This window comes from Alligator sinensis, unplaced genomic scaffold (genome assembly GCF_000455745.1).
Source record: "Alligator sinensis unplaced genomic scaffold, ASM45574v1 scaffold93_1, whole genome shotgun sequence".
Taxonomy (NCBI): domain Eukaryota; kingdom Metazoa; phylum Chordata; order Crocodylia; family Alligatoridae; genus Alligator; species Alligator sinensis.
The window spans coordinates 802,445-829,691 of record NW_005842243.1 but is presented as its reverse complement, the minus strand read 5'-3'; the positions used below and the strand labels follow the sequence as shown (position 1 = coordinate 829,691).

Here is a 27,247-nt window from a genome sequence, read left to right as displayed (position 1 = left end):
TTAAAATGTGAGTGTTCACACATTCAAGCAACAAAACACATGCTAAGCGTGATTGTATCATACCAAAGTTATGACTTTTCATGGGAGGGGTATCTCCAGACAGCATTACATAGTGTGCTGCTCCACAGAGATAATATGTGTTCAAGATGCCAGTGCAGCAGAGCGGGGGACAAGGAGCCTCAGACCAGCCTCAGCATCACATCCGAGTTGGTTCAAGACTGCCCATGACAAAGACCTGGCTTGCTCCGCCAGTCCAGAAGGATGAGTGGCACCCTCTTTCAGACTTAGCTCCCCATCCCTCCCTCTGCCCACTGCTAGCTACAGAGACCTGGCTTGCCGCGGGGCAGGTGACCCTAGGCTGGACAGTGCTTGGCATACGGTTGGGAGGGTGGAAGCTTCAGGCATGGGAGTTGCACCTCTGCAGAGGCAGATATGCAAGCTGCAGCACCTGGTGCGGGGGTCAGTGTCTGAGGGGAGGAAAGGCAGATGAAGCACAGCTGGCTCCAGAGCAGGCTGAGATCATAGTAAGCATCCCCATGTGACTGCTCAGGACATGTTCTAACTGTTAGGCTAGGGACAGAAGTTACATATAAACCGGTTAAGTGATCAGAAACTAGTTTAAATTTGTAACAGAAAAGTGCACATAAGTGCACATAAACCAGTTTCAAAATGGTTGAAATTGGTTTAAGATAAACCTGGTTGAATGTAGAATCAGACTTAACTGATTTGGGTCAAACTGATTTATGAAACTTCTGTACCAGACCCCTTCCTGGTTCAAGTTAAATCACAGCCACCCAGCATGCTTTCCAGCCCTGGGTTGGGCTGTGCTGTCTGCTCTAGGGACTGTCCCCACCCAGGCAAACCCCAGCTGTGGTCTGGGGCCAGGAAGGGGAGTTAAACCCACCTTCCCCCCAAGTACAGAGCTGCCCTGCTGCTAAACTTACTGAAATTTAGTGCTCGTTACAACTGTGCACTACAAATCCCAGAGGCACCTGGAAGCAGGAAGAGCAAGTAATGAGAAACCCTGGAGAGTCCTGCTGCTATGCTTCTGGACTGCAAATCCCAGAGACCTCAGAGGCACCAGGAAGCAGAAGCAAACCCACAGCTCATGCTGGCTCAGTGCCAGAGAGGTATGCTCTAGTGCCCTGGCTGCTGGCCTGGGCCACTACAGGCATGTGGCTGCATTTCCTGAATGAAAAGTAAATGCATATCTAATTGTTTCTCAGATTAATTTCTGCAGTTTAGATTAATCTGCAAAGATTGAATTGATTCAGCCTTGGGCATGTCAACTGTCTGTACTTAGCCTTAATGCAGCATGGAAACTCTTACTATGATCCAAGAAAAAACATGCAAAGTGTCCCATGCAACAAGGCCCTACGTCTGTACAGGAAATTTACTGTGCTTCAGAGCACCATGCTCAAGCACTTTGTGCTACTCCATGTGGGCTGCCTACTACCTGGAAGCAGTGTAACCACATCTGTGTAGCACTTTGGGCAGACCAATCAGCACTGCTAAGTGGCAGTCCCTGTGTTAATTAATCCAACTGGGATGTAACTATACTGCTTCTGGGCAAAGAAGCAGGCTGCCTATAACAGTTCTCTGTTCTTGAGGACTCTGTTCTGGAGCCTGGTAAGTTTCCTGAGCTGATATGGCTTGTCATTTTTGAGGGGCAGTCAGACTTAAAGGTTAAGGAGGCTATTTAATGGGGCTAAAATATCACATGATCTGATCTTCTCCTGGCATTGGACTTTCTGTTTGCTGGAAATAGTAGGTGTTGCACTATAAACAATAAAATGTGTTCATGAGCCTGGGAGGAAACTACTAGTGACAACCGTGCCCCTATAGAGAGATTGATATTTATCTGGGTGTCTACAGAATTCTAATTCTTGTTTGTCTTCATGATTTACAGTTGAAAGAAAGAACAAGTTGGATGAGTTATGACTTATTCTGTGTTGAAAAAAATGTGGACAAAAGTAAATACTCAATGAGAAAGCAAGGCTTGTTTCCTCTGTAACAGGCTGCAGTAGCTCTGAGGGCAAAATGGCTGATTTCTATGCGATGAAGTAGAGAGCTTATGAACATTAAGATCCAGTATACAGAAAACAAAGCATTGTCATCTGAAATGATGAATAACCTCAACATCACAGAAAAGGCTTTATGTATGGTAGAGGTCTGATCGCAGGCATAATTGTGCATCTAATTATGTGTGCAGAAAAACCAAAACCTGCAAAAATTGTTTTACAATTATTATGTTCTTTGAACAGTAGACTTTCTTTTCTTCACCTGGGCACAGTTCTTCCAGGTACCTTCCACATACATTCAACATATTTCCATCAAGCCAAATGGCCTGCCTGTGATGTTTGTTTGAAAATTCTAGCTGTATAATTTCCCTTCTAAATTACTCTGCAGAGGGCGTGACTGAAGAGAGAGCAATGAATGTAATTCATCTCAAAGTGAGATGAAGCAAAAATCTAGCTATTGACCATATGGCTTGTTATTCAATACACACTTCTGGCTGCAAGATGGCAAGGAAGTATATAATCACTAGTCTCTCTACCCAGTCCAGAGTTTTTAAAGTAAGATTTTTTAACATTAAATGATTTTTCCTGCAGTCGTCTCCCTTAATGCATGCCTAAGAGTTCATGCAGTGACCCTATTCTACTGGTAGTGATGAACAAAGTCCAATTGAGGGAGACAAGTGAAAGTGGAGTATCTTGTGGGCATAAGAAAATCACAGCATTAATGAGGAACAGCAGTAGCTCATCTCTGTAGAGACGCAGTCTGAAACCCTCTTTTGTTTTATACCATAGTCACTTATGTAACGGTCTTGCTAGCAAAAGTTCACTTTCACTACCACCAGATGCATCGGATCCTGTTTTATTTCTGGGGACTGGATGCATAATTACAGCTCTGCTGTTATAGCTCTATGTCAACTGTGCCTTTAGTAAAATCCACTGCTAGCAATGAGAGTGTGCAGTGCTGTACCAGGGAGAAGCCTGCCAGGACTGGCTGTTACTTCAATACGTGTGTCAGTTTAACAATCCAAGGCTGCTCCCTCCAGGGTGCCACTTATCTGAAGTGACCCACTTGCTTCCTGCTTTGACTAATTGTATCAGATTTCACTGGAGAATTTTTGGTTTGATTCCTGGCCTGCCAGGGAACTTTGTGAATGAATCTTTTTCTTTCTTTTTTTTTTTCCTTCTTTCTTTTTTTGGTTTGAAGATGAAGTGTAGTGTGTGTGTGTGTGTGTGTGTAAAGGGCTAGGAGGCAGGAAAAGATCGGGCATCTTGAAAATGAATTGGACAAATGCTGTATGTTATAAATGATAATAGGAAAGGAAAGACTTAATAATCCAACAGAGATTGAGAAATTGCATGTTAGGGCCTATTGCTCAGTGCTGAAACCACATCATTTTGCCACATTGAGACTGCAGTGTATAGGAAAGCTAGACTTACCTGAGATATTGAAAGCTAGCCTTACCAGACATTATGCCTGCTTTAACAAAAAACACTGCTAGCAAGATGTTTAAGATCCTCTTGTGTAAGAGACTGTGGGCTTTATCTTATCCCCTGTGCTACCCCTCATATTTGGGAGAGGCTTCCTGTAAAATATTTGCAAAGATACTTCATTACCTCCCTTCAAGCCTCTCCTTTAATTCCCCTTCCCTGTCACGCCTACAAAAATTTGACATTAGGCTACTGGTATGCTGGGACCACCTACTATGCTGACTGGACCTGTCCTTCCTTCCTATCATAAGACTTTAGGAGCAAGAGCTATCATCACAGTTTTAATTCCAAATTCCCCAACCAGACCAGTGCCCTATTGGAAAGCAAGTGTAACTCCAGGATGTTACCTTCAAACTTGTATTTGGGGCAGGGTGTTGTTATGTGCTCTAAGGTTTGGTTCAAGTTTCCATAGTTGCAGACAGGAGAGGTTTTTAGGTGCCACTTGTACTTCAGGTGGCCACACTAGCCATGTCCAATGCATATCCTATTGAGGGTTGTCCACATGCTCTGTGGAAGGTTGAAACCCAGTTGTTGCACTGTTGGGTCAGAAACAAGGTGTTTATTTGGGAAAGTGTTTTCTGCTCAGGCTTTACTCCAAGATTCTTCACTGTTGTGATACAGGAAATGCTTGGTTTATGGCCAGAAAGGTTTTCATGAAATCATGTGACGAGTTGGGAGATGTTGAAGATCTCTGTGGATAGGAAGGTCTGGATTACTATTGGTATGCACTATTTCTCTGCATGTTGCTGCATCCTGTCAAGCAGAGGGAGGAGTAATGTTTGAAAGTACTGGTAGCCACTACACTGGAGCTGATATCAGAGTTCCAGAGATAGTCCTCATTACTGAGTAGAGTTGTGTGTCAATGAGTTTGGTATGTTGGCTTGAGGCCCAGACAGGTGCATAGTACTCAGCTGTTGAGAAGACCAGGCCTATGGCAGAAGAGCTGAAGATGGTAGGTTTTGCACCGCAGTTTTTGCTGGTGAGATTTCAGATTATGTTCACTCATGCCTTTGTTTTTACGGCAGTCTTTTGGAGATGATAGTGGTAGGTTAGGGAGCAGTCGAGAGTCACCCCAAGGTAGATAGGAGTTGGGTCGTGACACACTTTTTCTGCACAAAAGGTGACGTTGAGGGTGCTCTGTGCCTTGCAATTGTCAAGATGGAATGTGGACATGATGGACTTGGTTGGATTTGGTTGTAATCTCCACTTATCAGTAATGGCTGAATTCTTTCATAAGTCAGAGTTCAATGTGACTTCAATATCCTGAAAAGATTTTTGCTTGTGTGGTCAAAGCAATATCATCAGTGTAGATAAATTTCCATGATGATGCGTAGGGCATATCACTTATGTAGATGTTAAAAACTGTTGGTGCCACTACCCTGTGGGAGGCTGTTGTTGAGTATTCTTGGAGTGCTGACCTTATCTTGTAGGTAGACCTTCATCCTTCTGTTGCTCATCAAAGTCCACAGCAGCTGAAATAATTTGGCACATGGGAGCAGCAGGGACAGTTTGAGCATCAGTTTGTGTTTCCACACAGTATCATAGCTCAAGGAAAGATCTATGAAGGTGGTCCTGGTCTTGAGCTTGCAGTGAAAATCAGCCTTAATGTTTGTAGTGATGGCAAGGACTTTTGTTCGCAGAAGCTATGATGGGGTCTAAAGTCAGCCTGTTCTTGGGAGAGTAATAGGTTGATGATAGGGCTAATTCTTAGAAGGATGAGCCTCTCCAGGAGCTTATAAGTTGTGCACAGTAAAGAACTGTAGCTCCCAGGGTCATGTACTGGCTTTCCTGGTTTTGGCAGGGCTATCACCATTGCCTTATGCCAGATTTGCGGAATATGGCCGTTATCCATTATGGTTGAAAAGAGAGCCAGAAGCCATTGTTTTGCCAATGGGCCAAGATGGTGGAGGAATTCTGGTGGAATGCCATCTTTCCCACCAGCTTTGCCACTTTTTGTGGATGTTAGGCCAACATCCAGTTCCACAAGAGTGAAATGATCTGACAGTTGAGAGGACTGGGGACAATTTGTCATTATCTCTCTGAGCTTTTTCTTAACTTTCGTTTGTGTTGTTTTATCAAGGGATCCCTTTGAGTTGCCCTCCAAGTTGGCAGCAAGAGTATTTGCACTGACTCACAGGTCAGTGGCCTCTGCTGGGTTTGATGCTCCAAATTTCCTCAGGAGGCTTCATGCCCGATGGCTTGTGCATGTAAGGTCTATGGATTCCATGCAGTCCAGCCAGCTTTGTTGTCTACAGGTATCCAAAGATTCAAGTAGACGTGTAGGTGTTGCTTGGTCTCCAGATTATTGATATTGTTGGAAAAGTACTTTGCAGTCACGGATCCTACAAGGGATGTATCGCTCTCTGAAACCTCGAGGGATGTTCTTCTTAGCTGCAGCAAGAAGCAAGGCCATGAAACGACTGTACTGTTTTGGCACCAGGGGGATGTGGTGGATGGTTTTCTCCACGTTGGCAGTAAATCCAGACCAGTCTGCCTTATGGATGTTCCATCTTGACACTTGTTTTGTTGGCATGACAGGCATTTCAACCCCTATGTGGCTGATAGTTGGCATATGTTGGCTGTATGGGAAGTCTGAGTGATTGGTTTGGGACAAGTGTATAGGGACACCTTTGCTATCTGATGAGACGAGTAGGTCAGGGTTGTATTCCCTTCCCATCTTGCTGATCGAAAAGTTGCATGATTTTCGGCATCATGCACAAGGTGAACATCCTAAGCTGACATCCAATCTATCAGAGCCTCCCCATTGTTGTCATTTATATCATAGCCCCATTCATTATGGTGACTGTTAAAGTCTCCCACATATAGTTAGATGTTGGGGGGATGGGAGAGTTGGATTCGGCCATTCTTCTTTGGGGAGTTTGTAGATGCTGATAACTCTCAGCTCGCCAATCTTAATAGCTGTTGTAGCAGTGCCTGTGTGTTCCGTGTTTAGGATTGTGATTATAGTCAGTAATCTCATCTCTCACATAGATCACCAGGCCATATTTTACATGGTATAGGGTTGTGGCAAGCATAGGTGGCAGAAGGGCAGGGAGGGTGGGGGCTACTGGAGCTCACCCCCTCCAAACACAGGGCAGCAGGTATGGCCACAGGGCATCCCAGCCGCAGGCTCTGGGCTGCTGCAGCGGGGCGGAGGAGGGTGGGCTATATACACTGTGATACGCAGCTGGGATTGCAGCCAGCCAGGATTGCAGCCCCGGTGTGCGACTGCCCAGCATGGAAGGCAAGTTTTAGTATACTTTCTTTGTGAAGGGGAGTGGGCTTGGGGGAGCAGATTGAGATCCCCGCAGTGCAGGAAGGAGAGGGGCAGGGGTGAATGGGGCCCTCGGTTGGGCTGGGTTGTGGAATTATGGGAGCCTGGTGGCACATACAGGGTGGGGAGGACGGGGGCTGCCGCTGCTACGTGCATTGCAGGGGAGCCAAGGGGAATGCATGTGCCCACCCAGTCTGTGCACAGAGTGAGGGTGGGCTGCCACTGTGAGCTGGGCTCGCCTCTGCCTCGCTGCTGCTGGTTGGAGAGTGGTGCAACACCATGTTTGTCCCATCACTGGGCAGCCAGTCACCAAGCTCCTGCCCGCCCAGCGGCAGGACGCACATGGCATCACACACCTTTCAGGGCAGCAGTGGGTGCAGCAGGGAGCAAAGTGCAGTGCTCAGTGGCAGCCACCTCTGTCACAGATTTGTGGGGGGGGGAGGAGCATGTGCCCCCTGGGCCTCCACTGGGGTGTGCGCAGTGGTGGGAGCCTCCCGTGCCCCTAGATGAGCCACCTGGGCTCTGATTTTCCTACCACCGGGGCCCCGTTCCCCCCTGCCCCTGACTCTGTTTCTGCCCTGCTCCCTCTCTCACTGCTGTGGCCCTGATCTGCCCCTTCCCCTTCCCCCACAGACTTACCTGCTTGGGGGGTATGTTATTGTATTCCCCACCTGGTAAGGCTCCTAGACATCAGGCCGCCTTAAGGTACCCCTTCCAAACCATTATTACTAAAAGATTACAGTAAAGATCATCCAGATAACTGGTCCTTTTGAAAGAAAAGGATAATGCAAGCTAGAGATTGGCAGATCAGGCCAGTTGGATATTTCTCCTAGACTGTGGAATGAATACACAAAGGAGTGCCAAGGGACACTCACTACTTCAGTGATTTACTGCTGAACTGAACAGACTGAAAAAAAAGATGGGGGTCAGTAAAGCTCAGCCCCTCCAAATCATTTTTTCTCCCTCTGCCTATGGTGGCAAGCTTATAGCTGTAAATCAGGGGTGGGCAAAATATGGCCTACAGGCGACATCCGACCTGTGGTGGGTCTGCTGCTCAGTGCCTCTCACTGCTGACAGGTCCCTGCTGCAGCCACCTGGAGTCCACACTGGGCTGCCCTGTGTCTGCTCTGCGCTGCCACTGCTGCCCTGGAATAAAACAGAAAAACTCCTGATAAGCTTCTCTTTGTATTACCTGCACATGAATATAACCTGCACTGCTTTGGATTCAAAGATATTTGACAGCTAACCGACAGGTGATGTATACTACATCCTCACACACATAAATAACAAGTGAAGTCCCTGCTTAGAATGAGAAGTACTCTACATGGATATTTACACTTGGATGGTATTTGTGCTTAGTGCTCGCCAGAGCTGGAAGAACAGTGGAACTCTGAATATTCATCTCGCCCAGGCTAAGTGTTTTTTTTCAAGGAAGCTTCTTTCCCTCTTGTGCTAGTTCCTTCCATTCATTCAACCTTGGTCCGAAGTCTGCTGACATTAATGGAAGGAGTTGCATGATTTTAGTGAGTTTTGAATTGGTTTCCTGGTTCCCAAAGTGGACCATCAAAGATGGGCTCTGGTAATACTGTGGCTAGAGCACCGTCTTTTTCTTGTGCTGGTTGCCACTCCCAATTACAGAGGTGAAAGTATCTAGCAAGGTTTGGTTAACATTGCCAGGCCAAGCATTTGAAGTCTGAGAGTCTACTCATGGGATTTGGCACGGAGCCACTCCCTGCAGATTTACTTGGAGGTTGAACATCTGAGAGTCTCTGAAATGCTTGCATTGGAAATGAGATCAGCTCCTGAGGAGCTGCTGAAGTCTTGGTGCAGTATACACTGTTTACTACATCTATGGTATGGTGAGGAGAGAAGGCTGTTTGTGGGTGAGCTGAATCCAACAGTCCACTCCAGTTACAGAACTTATTGTCAGGCACAAAAAATAGTCCTATGCGTATTAGTGTGTACATGTCCTCTAAAGGGGTTTCTAAAACTCTCTTACCTCTGTTCAATAGAACTGCATCACTCTGGCTGAGGCAGGACTCCTGCAGTCAGAGCAGAGAGCAGTACTTGCACTGAATTCCTGTTCCAAATAACAGGAATTGATCATAATAAAACTGAGAGGTCATCTTGCTCAGGCTGATGCTGATTCAGGATTCCCCCTTCCACCCCCATCTTTTTTTCAGTTTGTTCAGTTCAGCAGTAAATAACTAAAGCAGCGGGACTTCCTAGTACATCAATTCCATGGTTTGGCAGATCAGGCCAGTTGAATTCCAACTTCCACCTGGGAAGGAGGAAGCCCCAGCACACCTATAGGTTGGGGAGTGTCCTTCTCAGCAGCTCGGAGGCAGAGAGAGATCTTGCAGTCATAATTGACTCCAAGATGAACATGAGCCAGTAGTGTAACGAGGCCATCAGCAAGGCCAATTGCACCTTGTCGTGCATTAGCAGGTGCATGACTAATAGATCAAAGGAGGTGATGCTCCCCCTCTATGCGGCACTGGTCAGGCCGCAGTTGGAGTACTGTGTCCAGTTTTGGGCGGTGCACTTCAAGAGGGACGCGGGGAATCTGGAGAGGGTCCAGAGGAGGGCCACTCACATGATTAGTGGCCTTCATGATAGACCCTACGGGGAGAGGTTGAGACAGCTGAATCTCTTCAGCCTTCACAAGAGACAGCTGAGGGGAGATCTTGTGGCCGCCTATAAATTTATTAGGGGAGGTCAACAGGAGATCGGGGACATGCTGTTTACTAAGGTGCCCCAGGGAGTGACTAGGAACAATGGGTGTAAACTAGTTGAGAGTGGATTTAGGTTAGATATTAGGAAGACATTTTTCACATTAAGGGTGGCCAGGATCTGGAATGGCCTTCCAAGAGAGGTGGTGCTATCACCTAGCTTGGAAGTCTTCAGGAAGAGGCTAGATAGTCACCTGGCTGGGGTCATCTGACCTCGGTCCTCTTTCCTGCCAGGGGCAGGGTGTTGCACACAATGATCCATTGTGGTCCCTTCCGACTCTACAATCTATGAATCTATAAATATTTTTTTAGATCTCTAGCCTGCATTATTCTTTCCTTTCAAAACAACCAGTTTTTTGGCTGAGCTTTACTGTAATCTTTCAGTAATAATGGTTTGTAATGGGTACTTTAAGGGGGCCTGATGTCTAGGAGCCTTACCAGGTGGGGAACACAACAACTATGTCTTGAGGACGAACACGTATTGTCAGGTCATGTTCTCAACTGGTGTATGTTAGCATGACTCCCCTGAAATTGGTGACACCTATCTTGATTTATACCACCTGAGAATCTGTCCCAGTGTCCTAGGTTCACTTGCACATCATCCTTCTATTCTGTGCTGCAGCCACTGTAGTGAGCTTTAAGTTCTCTGAAATTCAGGTAATTCTCAAATCTTTGAACCATACATATTGACAACTGAATTAATCAACAAAGGAGCTTGCATAGACTCTTTCTATATGTGATATAATTTTTTTCAGGTGTGCTTTGGTCTCCAGCCCTTCATTTGCTGTTGTGCCTTGGTGCTTCCTTTATGCTTATTATCTGAAAAAAAAATTAGAAACAAGATGTTTCTTAGATATTTATTTTGGCGCCATTAGCTAGTAATGTTCCTACAGTAATAACCTGGCTAAGATATACTGCCGTCAGCATCACCAGCTACTTTCACAGATTGCTCTACTTTCCAAACATTACTAAGAAGAGTTGGAGACAGTGATGTATGATGCTGGGTAGAAAGCTGTCACTACAATGGCTTGTCTTCCTAGGGAACTGTACCAGGGATCACAAAAATGATAGAACGAAGTATTTACTTTGAAACTTTATATAAAGAGAAAAAGGATAGGCTGAGGTTCATTGTCTGAGTCTTACATTTTCTCCAAATCTTGAACACTAAATATAAACATAATTGAAATGCAAATATCAATCTAAGGTATTAATCAGAATAGATTATGTATTTATTTGATATTAATGTATAGTCCAGTCTAACCAACATCAAATGATATCTGCAAAGGTAATATCCTAGTGGTGAAAGTTAGCTAGTTTAGCACTGCTCTTAACCTTACCTTTAGGTAAGGATATTCTTTCCTCAAAGCAAAAGGTATTTGTGTCCCATACTTCCTACAGAGACAGACACCATATACCATATGTATACAGAGAGAGAGGTCTGATGTTTGCTGATTCTTTTACTAGGGCAGCAGGCAAATGTATGATCTTCATTCCCTTTGATTGACTTTTATGCCTGTTAGTAAAGACATGGTTAATTTAACTGTAGACTAGCTGTCCCAGTTAAATGAAATCAGAAAACCTGCTCCATGGCTATAGCATGAGATTGTCTCTTTTGAGGCCAATAAAATTAAAGATTTTTTTCCAATTTCCTTTCTAAAATCAAATAGTCAAAGGACATAATTCCAGCAAGGCTACTGACCCTTTCTTGATTTATTTCTGGTCTCCCGGTGAGAACTTGCTTGCAGGAAAACCTGAAGAAATCCCCAAAAATCTGTGTCTAGGCTGACAACATCTTTTGGGACCTGATGTTTTTCTTCTGGGCTTTCTTTGTCTTCTATGTTCCTTTTGTCTGTGTTCTATCTTCTTTCTTTGTTGAGTAAAGCATAATGGCAATAGAACAAAGGTTAAGATAATTATTTTCATGGGCTTCTTCTGTACTTCCATCAGACCTGATAATATTGGTTCTCTGCAAATGCTGAATAGGCCTGTGCGATTACGCAACTATTCGAATCAGTTTTTGCCAATTTCACTTCAGAAATCTGAATTGATTTTCTGATTCGATTCGGCCAGAAAAGGGCTGAATAATGGGGAATCAATTAAATATCTATAACTTTGTTGTTTTTTGGCTCATTTGGATAACACTTGCAGGGGTGGTAGCCCCTGCTGAGGCCATGAAGCCTGCCAGGTCTCAAGGAGATAGGTGCAGAGGGAGTCTGGGTTCTGTGGCCCTGCACCTCTGGCTGCAGGCAGGCAAAACTCATGATGTGGGTGCTTGTGGGACTGTGTGTGTGCTGGTGTGCCTTTCCTGGCACTGGGGCCTCTGCACAACACAGCAGTGTGCCCCTGTGAGGCCTCCTTCTTTCCTACAGCTGTGGGCCGGTCCACCACTGTAAACGATGGCAGGTCAAAATAACTTAGCTGGCTCAGCATCAATAGCACCAGCAGCATCAAAGGTACCCAAATGGAACTGTCACAGAGCCTTTCTTTTTAAAAAGGAATTGACAGCAAGAATTAAAAATTTTGTGTTGGATATATGTTATCCGTGGTGTATGTGATGGCTTATCTTGCGTTTTTATGTTTATTATGAAAAAAACCCGGAACAGTTAGAAAAATATATCTGAGGAAGCTTTTGGGTTGAAAAACCCTTTGTCAGGCTGAGGAAGTACCTACAGTTGGTGTGGCTCTTGCAGGGAAGAAATAGTAAAGAAGCCAGAGGCTGGCCTGGCCTGCAATGCAGGCAAGAAAGCCAGTCAGTGAAAATGGAAATGGAGGCGTCATGGGGTGAGGGACAGGCTGGGGGGGGGGGAGGTGGGCGGGGGGGGAAGGAGGATGTAGCAGCGCAGGTAAAAGCATAGGGGTGCCTGGGGTGTCACATGTCCGTCCGGTTGCAGTGTGCCAGAACTCCACTATCTATATTGAGTCCATGAGTGACTGTACCTACTACCTAGGAGGCTGCTGAAGTGCAGTTCATAGGCCCAGCTCTGAAAAGTGGTTTGTACATTCAAACAAGCACCTAACCTCATCACCAGAACTGAAGCCAACTTCCTACAGCTCAAAACACAAAACCTGCCAACTATGTCCAGTACCCCCCCAAACTGCACACCAGGATCTATCAAAGACAACAAAACCCAACTACCTGTGGGGGCACATTCCTCACCAAAAACACTCTGCCTCCAGTCTCTCAGGCCTGATCCTGAGAAGAAACAAATTACCATGTAAACCACTTTTCAGAGCTGGGCCTATGAACTTCACTTTATCAGCCTCCTAGGTACAGAAACTCATGGACACAATATAGATTACATAGTGGAAATCTGACACATGGCAACCTGCTGGACATCTGACACCCCAGGCACCTCTGCACTTTTAACTGTGCTGCTGCATTCCCCTTTCCCCTCACTCCATACCCCAGCCTGTCCCTCAACTCCTGACGCCTCCATTTTCACTTTCACTGACTGGCTTTCTTGGCTGGAGTGCGCCAGGCCAGCCTCTGGCTTCTTTACTATTCCTTCCATCCCGGATCAGGAGATGCACCAACTGCAGGTACTTCGTTTCCCAAGATATTTTTCTAACTATTCCAACTTTTTTTATAATAAACATAAAAACACAAGATAAGCCATCACATACCACGAGTAACATATATCCATCCAACACAACATCTTTATTTCTTGCTGTCAATTCCTTTATAAAAAGAAAGGCTTTGTGACAATTCTGTTTGGGTACCTTTGCTATTGGTGTTGAGCCAGCTAAGTTATTTTGACCTGCTGTCTTACAGTGGTGGACTGGGCCAAGGCTGCAGGAGAGGAGGAGACCTCACGGGTACGCACTGACATGTTGTGCAGAGGCCCCAGCACCAGGAAGGGCACACCTGAAAAAACACCCATGCACACACACCCCCTATGTCCTGAATTTTGTCTTCCTGTGGCCAGAGGTGCAGGGCCCCAGAAACCAGACTGCCCTTGCATCCATCTCCTGGCAGGCTTTGTGGCCTCAGAAGGGGCTACCACCCCTGCAGTTTTCACCCCCCTGTGCCTTAGGTGACACTGTGTGCGTGTGTTATGTCATGAGGTTTTTTTGCTTGTCAGCAGCTTGAGGTGCAGTTTCCCAGAAACCCCTGCACCGATCATCTTGAAAATGGCAGGCTTCATGCCCTTAGCAGAGGCTACCACCCCTACAAGTTTCATCCAAATCAGCCCAAAAACTAAAAAGTTATAAATATTTCATTGATTCCCCCCCCCAACCCCATTATACTGTATCGCCAAATCTTTCCTGAATCGATTCGGAAAGCCTAAAGCTGCTAGCAATTCTGTTCAGATTCGTACATTCGGCCTCCAAATCGTCTGAATCACAATTCGAAGCTTTGCACAGCCCTAATGCTGAAGTGTAGGACAGCACTCGCCACTTCCCTTAAATTACCTGTGTTAAGGAAGGGTGATCTAATGACTAGGAGTCAGGCTAGCTGGGTTGTGTTCTTTCACAAACTTCCTGTGCAGTTTTGCACATCCCTCCCTCTATATAGTTCTGCAGACTCTCAGCAGCAATAGACATTCGTGGGGAGGCGCATTTACACTAGTCAGGTCCTCCAAACAGTTTGGAGCAACCATGCCCATGCCCCCTTCCTTGTTAGCTGGTTCTAGATATAGACCCTAGGTTTGGCTGAAATAGTTTTCCTCATGCCTTGGGAATCTTAAGGAAGTTGACATAATAGCATTCTCACTGCAAGGGCTGAGGATCTATTCCATAGCTATGGAAAGAGTACAATAATACTCTACTGACTGCATAAATATATTATGATACTAAACTAATTCAGGTTTGCCAAGCTGCACGTGACCAGAGCATCTTCCACTGCTTAGAAATCTACAGGAGGGAGTAGATAGTCAGACAGGAAAACTCCTTGAGATTCCCCTCCCTGGGTTCCCTACACAGCATTCCTTCAAGGAAAGAGGCTTGGTGCTTTGTGGAAACTGCAAGGAGACAGTACTCCCAGCCCCACACATCCCTGGATTATTTAAAGTCCATGGAAGGTAGACATAGGCCTCATATTAAGGAACCTGTGAAGTGGCCCTTGTTAAAGCCACTTTGTTTGCTGTTTCCCTCCTTTATGGAGATTGTAAGTTTTTTGCAAACTCCCAGTCCTGACAGCAATTACAAAGCTGTCCTTAACTCAGGCCCCCCTTGACTGACCTTTTATGCTTCTTTATATTATAGAGCTGTCACCAGTGCAAGCTCCTATGTTGATTAAGAAGTATCTCCTTAATCCTGGCCCGTGGAGCTTCCAGACCCCATAAATGGAAAAGTGTCTTTAACTACAACCTCTTTAATAAAATCATCTTGAAAATAGAATTGGGTTTTTTGTTTTTGGTTTTGTTTTGTTTTTTTTATAGGCACAGAATCTTCTAACATGCCTACACACAGTTGCATGTTTTAAAGTACCCATCACTTCAAGACTACTGATCTAGTGCCCTCCAAACCATCCTCAAAGTTTTACTTTTCAGTGAAATCAAGAAACAAAAAGTGAAACAAAATCAATTCTGAGGCTTTTAGCAACATTCATTACTGAGTTCTGTGAATCCAAGATTTCTGATCAGCGCACATAAGGGAAGGGAATTTTCCCCTATGCTTGCATAGCTCCAGTACAGTTAACTGATTTGGCCTGAACTTTCCAAAAGTAGTCATCTTGATGTAGAAAATGTCACTCCCAAATAGTTAGTTTGAAAAAAGATAACCTAGGTGAAAATGAAAAGAACAGCTCATAATTCGAGGATAACACTAACAGGCTGCAGCAGTGACCACTAAATCATTGATTTCATTAGATAGCAAGAGACTGGGTTCAACTTGAAGTAGTTCTTGGATTCCAAGAAAAAAAAGGTAGCCACATTTTCCAGGATTTTTCCAGGGGTTTCCAGAGCAGGAGACACCAGTGTCAAATCTGCCTCAGTTGGAAAGGGTGCTTCCTTCACCTGGGCCAACTACAGTGGCTGGGATGAATGAGTCTAACTTCAATGGGATTGCAGCAATATGACTTTACCACTGATGTGGCTTTTGATGCCACATCTGAGGAGATTGCTGCATGTCAATTATTCCACCTTGGGGGTAGAATACATTTTGAATATGAGAGAGGCTCAAATTTGTCTGGTGTCAAACTAAAAACACCCCATTGTAAATAAAAAGGGGCTGCCGTTTAATAGCCTCAGAGGAATGGTAATGAGCCCAAAGTGTAGCACTACTTGGAATCTAGACATATCCTGGAAATAAGCACTGCAGCCAAGAACATCCTTCATTTCTGTCACTTATATAAGATCCGCCCCATGAATCTGATGCTAAAACATCACCTTAAGAAATGAAGCCAGGAGAACAAATGTGAAATGAAGGATTAGCCTCATTTGATATTTTATATCAGCAGAAATATATGAAAAGTAATTTGGAGATAATCCTTTTTTTCCTTTCCCTGTCCTATTTCTACATCAGAAAATTTAATATATTCTGTCCAGACTTGAGGTCATTTTTAAAAATAAGCATGTCATAATGCAGTTTGGACTAACAATATGGAAGGCAGAAAAAGTCTATATAGATAGAATACAGCTTTGCTAAAAAGAATTAATTTAATTCTTGATGGCAACAATATGTTTAATATCTGTATAACTGTAAGGCTGTTTACAGTTGTCCGAAATTTGGTAAATATGAAACAGAAGCTAAGCTTTGCTATTTCAATAATGTAAAGTAATCCATCTCTCAAACATTTTGAGTTACCCCAGACTTCATATTACAATTTAATTTATGTAGGCCTGGACTACATGGTTTTAAGGGTCATGAGGGGCAATAAGGAATACTCTATATACTAACAAAGCCTTCCCACATCTGCATGCCAGGCACAGGTGAAATTCAAGACTGTGATTTTTGACACATTATAATCTGCCTGATAACTGACTCCCCAGCCCAGCCGCTGGCTTCTTTACTTTTCATCCCATCCAGGAAGAGCACACACCAACTGCTGAAACTTCCTGAGCCTGACGAAGGGTTTTTGAACCCGAAAGCTTGCTTAATAACTATTCTCCAACCATTTGGGTTGGTCTAATAAAAGATATCAAATTCACCCAAGGAACCTTGTCAGACTGTGTTTAGTATTTTCTGTCCCTGACATCTAGGAAGTAGACAGAAAGGTATGTGGATGGGTTCTGTCTCCACCCTGTAAAAACCTGGCCAGCATAGGTGAGACTGCAGACCAGTATCCTTCATACTAGTATGATGGGTGTGTTTCAGTTAATATCACAGCACAGCAAGGGATGAACTGTTCCCATGCTGATCCCAGGACAGCACAGCTACATACTCTTCTTCCCAAAAGGCAAGCTCAGCGGTTCTCCCAACCTTTTTAGCCTCAAGAACCCTGGAAAATGGCAGCTCTTTGCTTTCTCTTGGCTTTTTTTGACAACAGAAAAATAATACAGCAATTCTATTGCAAAGAATTCAGAAGGGTGGTAACAGGTCAGAACTGTTTTGGACACTATGGATTCCTATTTGAAATCTCCAAGTTTATCTTGTGAAGCATGTGTAGGTGTTTGCACACTTGACAGTGATTATATTGTACAGCACCCTGTGATACCCTTGAAAGGATTTTGCGGCACCCTGGTTGAGAATCACTGAGCTGGAGATAAAAGCGTAATCTTGCCCTGTGTCCACAGTGTCCTAAAGCAGGTCAGGCATGTTAGAACCCCACAAGATCCATCTTTCAGAAAGCTGATCTGGTAGCTTTAGATGTGGTTTTAAGAATGTAAATTGACTATAGCAAGGAATAAGGGAAGGAAGAAGATTATAGATACAAGGTCATGTGGTTACACAGTTTTAACATGCCCACAGAAAGCTCTGGCTTCTAGAAATCTCTTCAGTAAATAAAAAAGTTCCTGAGTCAGTGGGGTTCGTGCTCTTAAATTCCTTAACTGTTTTTTAAAGTCTCTACCTAAAAGTAAAGATTATCCAAGATAAAAACACCCTATTCACAGAATGACCAGGGTTGCCAGTAGTTAAGACTGAACTGTTCAATCTGGGTGTATCTACATGTGCATTTACTGTGCATTGAAGTTATCACGCAGTAACTTACTGCACAGTAAGAAGGAATAGGGCTAGCATCTACACATGCAGTCGACCTAGGACTAGATTTGGTCCTAGGTCAGAGCAGCCTGCCATGTGCCCCTATGGCCACTGCAGGGAACTCCAGCTTCCAGTCACATGGCTGCCAGCACTAGAGTCCGTGTGTGCAGGGCTGAGGGGTGGGACTGCCCAGGGCAGAGAGCCCAGCACATCACCCTTGAGGCAGACAGTTTGTCTGTGGGTCTGGGGGTTGCAGTAGACCCTGGGAATGCCTGTGGCTGGCACATACTGCAGCATCTGCTCTAGCATGCTGCCTGGGGCCTGCTGCAGGGTGGCATGCAGGACCTAGGGGCCCTGTGGGGTAGGGGTGGGAGGCTGGCCAGCCCTGGCGGTCAGTTGTTGCTCCAGGGGCGCCAGCTCTTTCTAGTGGGCCCAGAATGCCTGCATCTGCACATCTTCCCTGGTGAAGTCCTCCATCTGCCAAGCATGGTGGTCCACCACCCAGTCCTCCATGGCCATCATTGGCCACTGGGGTAGGCAGGTCCTATCGAGATTGCGCTGCTGGTGCTGCCAGCATCTCTGGGCAGTTAAAGTGGTGAGTGGCAGCGAGGCTATGGTGGGGGTTTTCTGGGCCCCTGTGTCATCTCCCCCACATCCAGATGTTGGCCCTGAAGAGGTATGAGATAAAAGGCTTTTGTGAGACTTTGCAACATTTGAGAGACAAGATGCTGTGCTCCAGAGGCCCTGTGCTGCCTGGCCCCAGATTTGGAGGTCGGTCATGTGTGGGTGCAGGGACCCTGGTAAGTTGGCTGGGCAGGCCCTGCCCCAGTGTGTGCTGCCCGAGTCCCCCATCTCTACTTGTTCCCAGGGGCTGGTTGCAGACTGCCTGTTTCCCCTAACCCTTTCCCAGGGTGGGCCAGGCCAGGATGCTGGCAGCACCTGCTGCCATGGCTCCAGCCCCTGCTGACTTCCCCCGCTCTGCCTCTGCAGGCCTACTGCTCTGGTTTGCTACCTCCCAGTACCCGGGCTCGGGGCACATGGGGCTTCCAGGCAATTGGGATGAGGGGCTGACCATGTTCCTGCCTTCCCTGCTGGGGGCCTCTCTAAGGAGGCACCCCAAGGCAAGCCCCTGTCATGCTGATGCTGTGCCCCAAGTGTGTCCCTGCTGCTCATGCACTATGGGCTATTTGTGCAGACAGAGGGCTGCCTGGACCACTCTGCCCTGCTGCTGCTGATTCTGCTGGTGCCCCAGGCATACCTGTGCTCCTGGATTGGGATCCTGAGCTATGATGGTGCAGAGGGCAAGCCTGGCCTGCCCCAGAACCTCTGCCACTGCCCAGAGGGTAATCTGTCACAGAACTACATGTTCCTGCCCCCAGCTGTGGAGAAGGAGATCACTGCTGGTATCAGTACTTTCCTTGGCATGTGAGAGGCCTGTGCCCACCCAGCTGTGGGGACACAGACTGTTCAATAAAGATCTGACCTGTGTCCTGCCTCTCTGCATGCTGTGGGGGGGAACCTGGTGCCACAAGAGTGTGGGCGGGCTTGGCAAGGAGGAGAGGCTGGGGCCAGGACCAGGGGCAGGGGCGGAGGGTGGGGACTGGGGCTGGGATGGCCCACTCCTACCCGCATCCCCAGTGCTGGATTTACCATGGGTCCGGGGCTGGCGAAGCTGGTGGCTCAGCATGGGGCTCCCTATGCCAGGCTCTGCCCAGTGTCTGTGGCCTCCAGTGGGCTGCGGGCCAGCACCCAGCCAGGGCCCCACCACCACCCCAGGAGGAGCTGGTACTACTGGTTGCTGGTGGTGGCATGACTGGCCACCAGCTGCTCCTTGCGGGTGGGTATGGGGCAGGGCCAAGGTTGAGGCAGCTGCTGGTCAGGGCTCCCCAGGCTGCCAAGTGGACACAACAGCTGAGGAGGAGTACAAGATGGGGTGCTGAGGGCCTGAGGTCCCCTCCTCCAGTGATGTGTCACTGAAGGTGTCAAGTTGGGGCACCAGAATAGCCATGGTCCTGGGGGCCCCACTGGACTGACAATTGTGGCTGGTCACAGCCACCCACTGGGCCCAAAGGCCCGTAATCTTAATGCGGTACTGCCATGCTGATCGCAAGTGGCCTTGTGCATGCATCTCAGCTGCCAGGGCCTTATAAATGTGGGTGATCAAGTGACCATCCTGGGCGAACTGTCTCGGGATACCCTCCTTGCCCATCAGTGCCACAAGGGTGCATACCTCCTCCCAGGTCCACTTGGCACCCCTGGGGTTCTGCATGGGCAGGTACACTTAGATGGATCTGGGGCTGTATATGGGGGAGGAGGATGATATCATGCCCCATGATGGCTGCCTATGCTCCTGTGCATCTGGCCACGTGATCCCCCTCCATAGGGGCATGGCCAAAGAGTCACAGCCACACGGTGGAGGTGCTTCGCCACAGTCCTGCAAAGAAAGAAAGGTGGGGGGTGAGCAGGAGTGAGAACAGGGCTGGGCAAGGGGTGCAGCAAACCTGCAGCCTTTTGCAGCACTCATCTGTGGCTAGGCAGCAGCTCAGGAGGAGGTCAGCCAGGGCAAACATAGCCTGCAGGCTGTCCAGGGGGTTCATGGGGCCTGCTGAGGTATAGGAGGGACAAGCAGCTCCTTCAGGCTCCCTGTGGTGGGTGCCCCAAGGGACAAAATGGTTGCAAGCTTTTATACTCTGCAGTTAGAGGCTGCCAGACAGCAGCCCAGGCCAGCAGCAGGAGAGGGAGCCAGGCAGGAGCCCTGACGCTAGGCTCTGGCCAGTCCACTAGTGGCTGGGCAGACCCAGGCCGGAAGCATCTGTGTTACTGAGCAGTAAGGCATCTACACAAGCGTTGCTGAACAGTAACTAATTGGGCTTAAATTTGCTGTCTGCGTCATGCAGGTAGCAAATTTACACCCATGTCAGGATAAGCCACCATAGGTAATGCACAGTATGGGAGTGTGTGTCTAGACGCGCCCCTGTACTGCTCGGTAATTTTCAGTTACTGTTACTGCATAGTAAATGTTAACGTGTAGATGCGCCCTGTTTTCACATAATGTAGTGGATCAAGTTCTTAGTCCAAATTTTCTGGTTGGCCAATAACCTAGACCCAGATATTGAAAAGATCCACTAAAACTCCACAGTGCACTTAGAGACTACACCAAAGAGCTATGTTCCTGTGGTTCAGTGCGATTCATGATGCTCCTCTATCCAGGAGGCAAAGCTTTCTTGGGGCTAGATCCCAACTGTGATGATAAACTATCCCACAGGAACTAGACCACCATAAATTTCACCTCCTTGAGCTCTAATGTGAGAGACATTTCTTTGACCCTATCTCCTCTAATATAAATATGCAATAGCATGCATATGTATATATATTATTTTAAAAGACCCAAAACCAAACATTCTCCTGCGCACACTTCAATGATGAGGAGAAGAGAGAACAAATGGATGACAGATGTTAGCTGTGTTGCTCCATACAGTGCTCCATGGCCCTCAAATACTATGGCACTGACTGCGGCACGTGAGCCTATGTTGAAAAGAATATGGTGGGAATGTGAAGTCCTTCAGACAAAAAGGAGAGTTGGATACTGAAGAAGGGCAGCTCTGAGATTTGGGGATTTGATTTGTGAGGGAGAGCACTAGATAGGTGAGGTGTGGAGGTGGTTTAGAAGCTCAGGGTGGATTGCAGAGCATGTGCATGAGGATAGTGGGGGAATGGAATAGGGCCATCAAAGAGGACTATGTGGATGTTGGGGAACAGAGGGCTGGGAAGTGGGTATTTCATGTTGGAAGAAGCTTTTTATGAGTAAAAAATGGAAGAGGCAGGATGGCAATTTATGTTATGGAACCTATTTAGGAATAACACTCATAACCACGAATCACTACACCTTTATTCATGTTTCAACTGTATCAATTATATTGTATTTGCTATTGAAAGAAGGTAGCAGCCCTAGCTGGCTTTCCAAAAACCTTCTGTCACCTCCCAAGATCTCCCAGTTGCTTCACTATGCCCCTAAACTCAGGGTTCTTTCATAGCACTGAAATTGAGCAGAACCTTTTACTACACACATGATTTTGGCTGTAGCCAGTGGAAGTTGAGGTTTTATATGGAACAGCACAGCTTTTTTCTTGGAGATACTTTAAATGTTTATTAGCCGCCAAATGGTTAAGAGAGAATTCAGTAAATATCACAGCATGTGGCATATGCCTTCACATTTGGAGGTCTATACGTGAATCTCAGATGAACAATTAAGTCACAGATGGCCAGAGATGTTGATTGGGGATAAAATTTATCCAGAAAAAAATTCTTTGGATTTTCTTATTGATGGAGTTACCTGAACTACCAGTTATCAGAATATATGAAGTTCAGCTCCAAAGGTGCCATCAGAAACACCAAGAACTGGATACATTTCTTAAGATGATCTTAATATTTGCTCTCAGTCATGCTGTTGCTTCGTGTGAATTTTACTTTGGTGGTGGGATGTGTAAAATAGCATGTTTTGCTATTCATCACTACTAGGAGGATGCTACTTACCTTAAAAGGGTCCCTATTTATTTTAGAGATGCTGACTAAAATAATTGTCAGAATCATCTGCAGAGATCCTTTTCTTAGCCCTCATAAGCATTGGTCTACCTGTGATAGTGTTGAGCACAATTCCCATCAACAAGATTTACATGCATGCATATCAAAGGGAGAAAAGAACCCATTGTTTGTTTTCAGCTTCTTACATGGTTAAGCTGGTGGCAGTCTTCCTCAGTGATGATAAAAAGGGGGAAAATATGATGATAACAGAAGCTTTGGGGACCATACTAGGACCAGTGAAGTCTACGAAATGTGACTCTGAGTGCAACATTAATTATGTCAAAATGTTGGTAGGGATAAGCAGTGACTATAACAGTGATGCTGTGGTGCTCTGTAGTTGCTTCTCTCTCTTTCAGCTATCACTTTCTTGTTAAATACAGTAGCAAATCAAAAAGTTATTTCATACCTAATTGCTAGCCCTGAAACTGTCATTAGGATCTGTAAGCCAATCATCCCCAGTAATACATGGTGAAATGCTGGCTCTTTTGAAATCAACAGGAGGTTTGTCATTGATTTCAGTAAGCCTGGGATTTCACCAAAAGATTCTGAAAAGATGTACACTTATATGTTTGTCAAAAAAGTGAGCAGATGATGCCGTTTGTATCACACTGGTGGTAAGAGACCCCCATTGCAATCAGAGTCCCACATATGAAGTATTGCTCATAAACATACCGCAACAACTCAGAAATTTAAAAGTATAAAACTGACAGAAGGTGGAGTGTTACCATTATTAGTGCCATTGTCCAGATAGGGAACAGAGATGCAGAAAGAGAGGAACGTATGTCTCTGCCACTTCCATGGAAGTCCTTTAGTGGGACACTCAAGTATGCCCTGCCTGCTCACTCTGATTTGCACATGCCAAACCCAGAAATGCGTCAGTGATACCATTATGAAGGCTTCCCTGCTGGCAGTGTTTATGGTCTCCATCTCGGGCATGCTTGAGAGAGGCTGGACAAGGCACCCCCAAAGGGCCACTGTTGTTGCATTTCTCAGTTTGGCAAATGCAAGCCAGAGGTGGGTGAGTAAGTGGGCTGACCTTCCACAAGAGCACTGCCAATGTCATGTAGGCAGACCCTAGAGACTCTCCTAAGGTCACACAGAAACTATGTTGCAAAGCTGGGATTTACACCCATACTCCCCAGGTGCTAGATTAGTGCCTTAACCATTAGGCTATCCATCCTCTCTGAATACAAGTGTATAATGCATAGAGGAGAGATCTCAGTCATCAAGGCATATTTCACAGAGTCACTTTCTGCGAGTGGCTACGAGTCACACTGATGAGACAATATTTTTATTGTTTTACCTCCACCTATTTAAGTCTTATTTGGTCCCAACACAGTGTCCCCCAAAGTGTACTATTGTTCCCAGCACAATTGCAAATTCTCTCAGTTCCAGGCTTCAGGAAACCTCAGTTTACTGCACCAATGTGTTAAAAAGGAAATATGTTGTCCCTATACATCTAATCCAAAAAATAAAAGATCTCACCATCAGTACAGATCACATTGCTTTACTGTAAAGTTACAGAACATCTTTCAACAATGCCTCATTCCTGTGTGTAACATTATAAATATTTACACTTTTATTTGGACTTTATGATTTATTTATTATATTTATAGAGAGATAATGAATTACACATCTGCGCACAGCAAAGCTGGGTTTCACTGAGGCTTTTCTATTGACAGTACAAATCCCTAAGAGTGAATTCTTCTGCTTTCTTTCAAAAATCTTGTATTTGGGTTTGGGTTTTTTTTTAAAGCTCCCTTTTCTATTAAATTAAATGGATAGGTATGCAAGGAATAGAAAAGCATTGAAGAAGCAAATAAATGCAAAAAATCTCTTCAGGTCAAGAGACCAATATTATATATTGGCCAGTGGCCATGCCTTTTTCAGCCTGGTTTGACTTCTGCAGGTTATGAGACAATCAAGCAAAACAGGAACAAATTAGTTAAAAATAGTTGTTAATAATAATGTAAACCCTTGTCCATGGTAAATACTTTGCACATCAGACAAATTTAGCACTAATACTACTCAAAAGGTTTTTTGTCAATTTTAGCCATAAATAATGTTTTTGATTGTTTTTGATTGAAAATTTCCACATGAAAACTAAAAATAAAATAAGGGTTTATTTTTTCCCCCAAAATTAAAGTTGAAGATTATTTAGAAAGTTAGTGTTTGGTAAGAAATTAACTGAAAATTTACTAGATTTCTGTCTTTTTTGAAAAAACAAAAAAATGTTTATAGGACATCCATGTTTCCTGAAAAAAAAGCAAGAAATATATCAGCAGCTCTTTTCAGCCCGTATGTAAGAATTTGAAGTATTGGAGTTGAAGTGTACGTTTAAGTCTTTTAACAAATATACAATAATCAAACTTGCATAATTGTGTGTGTATAGAAAATGTCTTAATTTCTCTCTCTCTTTCTCTCTTGTATTTGTTTGGGAGATTGGGGGGAAGACCTTGAAAGGTATTTCAGTAGATCTTGTAGCTTCTATGAATGCAACATCGGATAACATACCATTTTCAATGGCAGCACTGTAAGGGCCTTGTTACATGGTAATTGTGGGTGGCTCCTGGAGCTCTTAACACCTGGATTGTCTACATGTTAATACCTGAAATTAGTTTTAAACGCTCATTAGGCGGCTCAAAGTTATACCCATCTAGGACAGGTTTAGCTCTAATCCATGTTACCCAGCTCACGTTACACTAATATGTAGCCACTTTAAACTACACGTTAGTGTGAACACACCACCCACTCCCCTTCCCCCACTGGCCCATATCAAGCTCACTTCCTACCCCCCTCCCCAGGACCCTTGCTCACTGCTCCCTGTTCTGCCCCCCCTCCCTTTACTTCTGGCTGCCTATGCTGTCTGCCCCAGGCAGGGAAGGCTGGGCTGCCTGGCTGCTACTTCTGCTTTCTGACCAGGCTTAGCCCAGAGATGGGCTACAGCCCAGTTGCAGCAGCTGAACAGGTAAATGAACTACCCTGCCTGCTCCTCCAGGACACGCGGCATCAGCAGTCACAAATAAACAGTGGAGTGTGGGAGGGAGTGGGAACTAGGGAAGCCCCAGGGACAGGGGAGAAACCCAGAATGATGGGGTAGTTTCTTACCCTTCAATCCTCCAGGCCACTGCTGGCTTGAAGGTAGGACTGCCCCAAACTTGAGCTAGCATTAATATCAATCGGCGTGTGAGCAGCTCACAGTATAACCCAGGGGCGGGCAAAATGCAGCCTGTGGGCCAGATCCGGCCCACCAGGTCATTCTGTCCAGCCTGCAAGGCCCCTAAAAAATGTGGAAAATTTACTAAGGGTATGTGAAATTCCGCCAGCTGTTTTGTTTCAATGCTGTTTCAACTCGTTTGAGCTCAAAACAGTGAAATCGAAATGAAATTAAGGGCTTTGAAACAGTCTCAAAATAATAAAATGAGGACAGTCAATATTTTGAAAGTTTTGAAACATTTCAAGTTTCAAAGCTGAAGCTGGGCTTGCCTGCAGAGAAACAGAAAGTAAGGAAGGGGAGGAGGAAGAGGGGAGAAGTACTGCTCTGATATTGACTGTGTAGGTGGCCAGTGACTGTGATCCTTCCCTGAGGTCCCTTTGAATCCCAGTGCTCTGGGGGAGGAATGGAAAAGCAGCACAAAAGGCAGCATTGTCTGAACTGAGCTGCTTTCTGCCTTGGGGTCCATTACTGAGCTATCTTCCAGAAGCTCAGGAGCGTTAGACAACAAAGGCTACTACTACCATTGATTTGATTTCCTACTTGCTAACCTAGCAAGTAGGATTCTGCCATACCCTTTGCTTTCTTTCTAGATCCTTTTATTATATTCATTTATTTATGCTTTTCCATTTCATAATTATATTGGCAATTATACTATAGAATTTATATAGGAAGGCATATATACATTTATATATTTTTATAAAGAGAAGACACTATGAAACACACCATGTAGTATGCTGGAAAGGCAGCTGGCAAGCCTTCAAGGAGGGGTAGAAGAGGGGGTAGAACGAGAGGTGGAAGTTCCTCTCCCTCCCTCCCCCCCCCCCCCCCCCAAACTGAGATGCAGCCTCTTTGCTACAATAAGCAGGCATGAGGCTTCCACTAGTTCTACAGGCAGCAAGGAGAGGGGAACAGTGCCACTGCCTGTGTCTGAGTCTGCATCCCCTTCAAGAGCACCAGCCATAACCCCACCACCATTATGACAACAAGCAGCAGCACCAGCACAATGGTCTCTTCCACCCCCATTTCACTTCCCTTGATGAGCCTTCCAGTGCCAGAGGAAGAGCTGGAGCTGGTTCTGGATCTGAGTGCCCTAGCAAGGGAAATTCTGGGGAAGGAGAGGGAATCTTCTGAGTTTGTGCTCCATGCCCCTCAAGTTTCCCCTAGAGCCAGGTTTCCTTCCCCAGAAGGCACTTCAGAGGAGGCTGATGTAGAGGTTGCGGAGGCAGGTGGCTCAGCTGAGTCTGCTTCTCCTGTTGCTGTGCCTCTGCCTGCTGAGGAGGAGGAAATTGCAGCATCCACACATGCACCTGCATCCCAGAAGTGGGTGGGTAGCGTGGTCTGGGATCATTTTGAGCTGGTGGATGATCCCACATATGCTATCTGCCTGCACTGCTGAGCCAAAACCAGCCAGGGCAAGGGAACAAAACACATGAGCACCCCGGGGATGCTGATTCATCTCCTCAGGCACCATCCCTTTGCCCTTGCTTCCCCTCAGCCTGGCACCAGTGGGAGCATGCCTACAGGGAAGTCCCCCTCTTGCTCCAAAGCCCCGTCCCCCCAAAGCAGAGGCAGGCCATCCTGGAACTGTGGTGGAAAGGCGGACAGAAAGCGTGGCACATTACAAGGGCAAGTGAGATCACCCAGAGCACTGGGGAGATGCTTGCTGAATGGCAGAAGTGGGGGGATGTGAAAGAGGGGGATCCATTGTTACAAGAAATAATGGCCACAAGCTAGCAGAGAGCAGATTTAGATTGGACATTAGGAAGAACTTCTTCACAGTTAGAGTGGCCAGGGTCTGGAATGGGCTCCCAAGGGAGGTGGTGCTCTCCCCTACCCTGGGGGTCTTCAAGAGGAG

General features: G+C 45.9%; 1 long non-coding RNA gene across 3 annotated transcripts in view; it reads left to right on the top strand.

The window, feature by feature from the left end:
* The first annotated feature begins 1,059 nt into the window (after positions 1-1,059).
* The window catches only part of LOC102380261, a 43,816-nt gene continuing 17,628 nt past the window's right edge, over positions 1,060-27,247 (top strand). For 2 of the 3 annotated variants that reach the window (XR_324297.1, XR_001358322.1), the window contains exon 1: positions 1,571-1,629. This is a non-coding gene — a long non-coding RNA (uncharacterized LOC102380261). Of the gene's footprint in view, positions 1,131-1,570; positions 1,630-27,247 lie in introns of those variants that run through there. The other variant, XR_001358323.1, reaches the window with a different exon arrangement.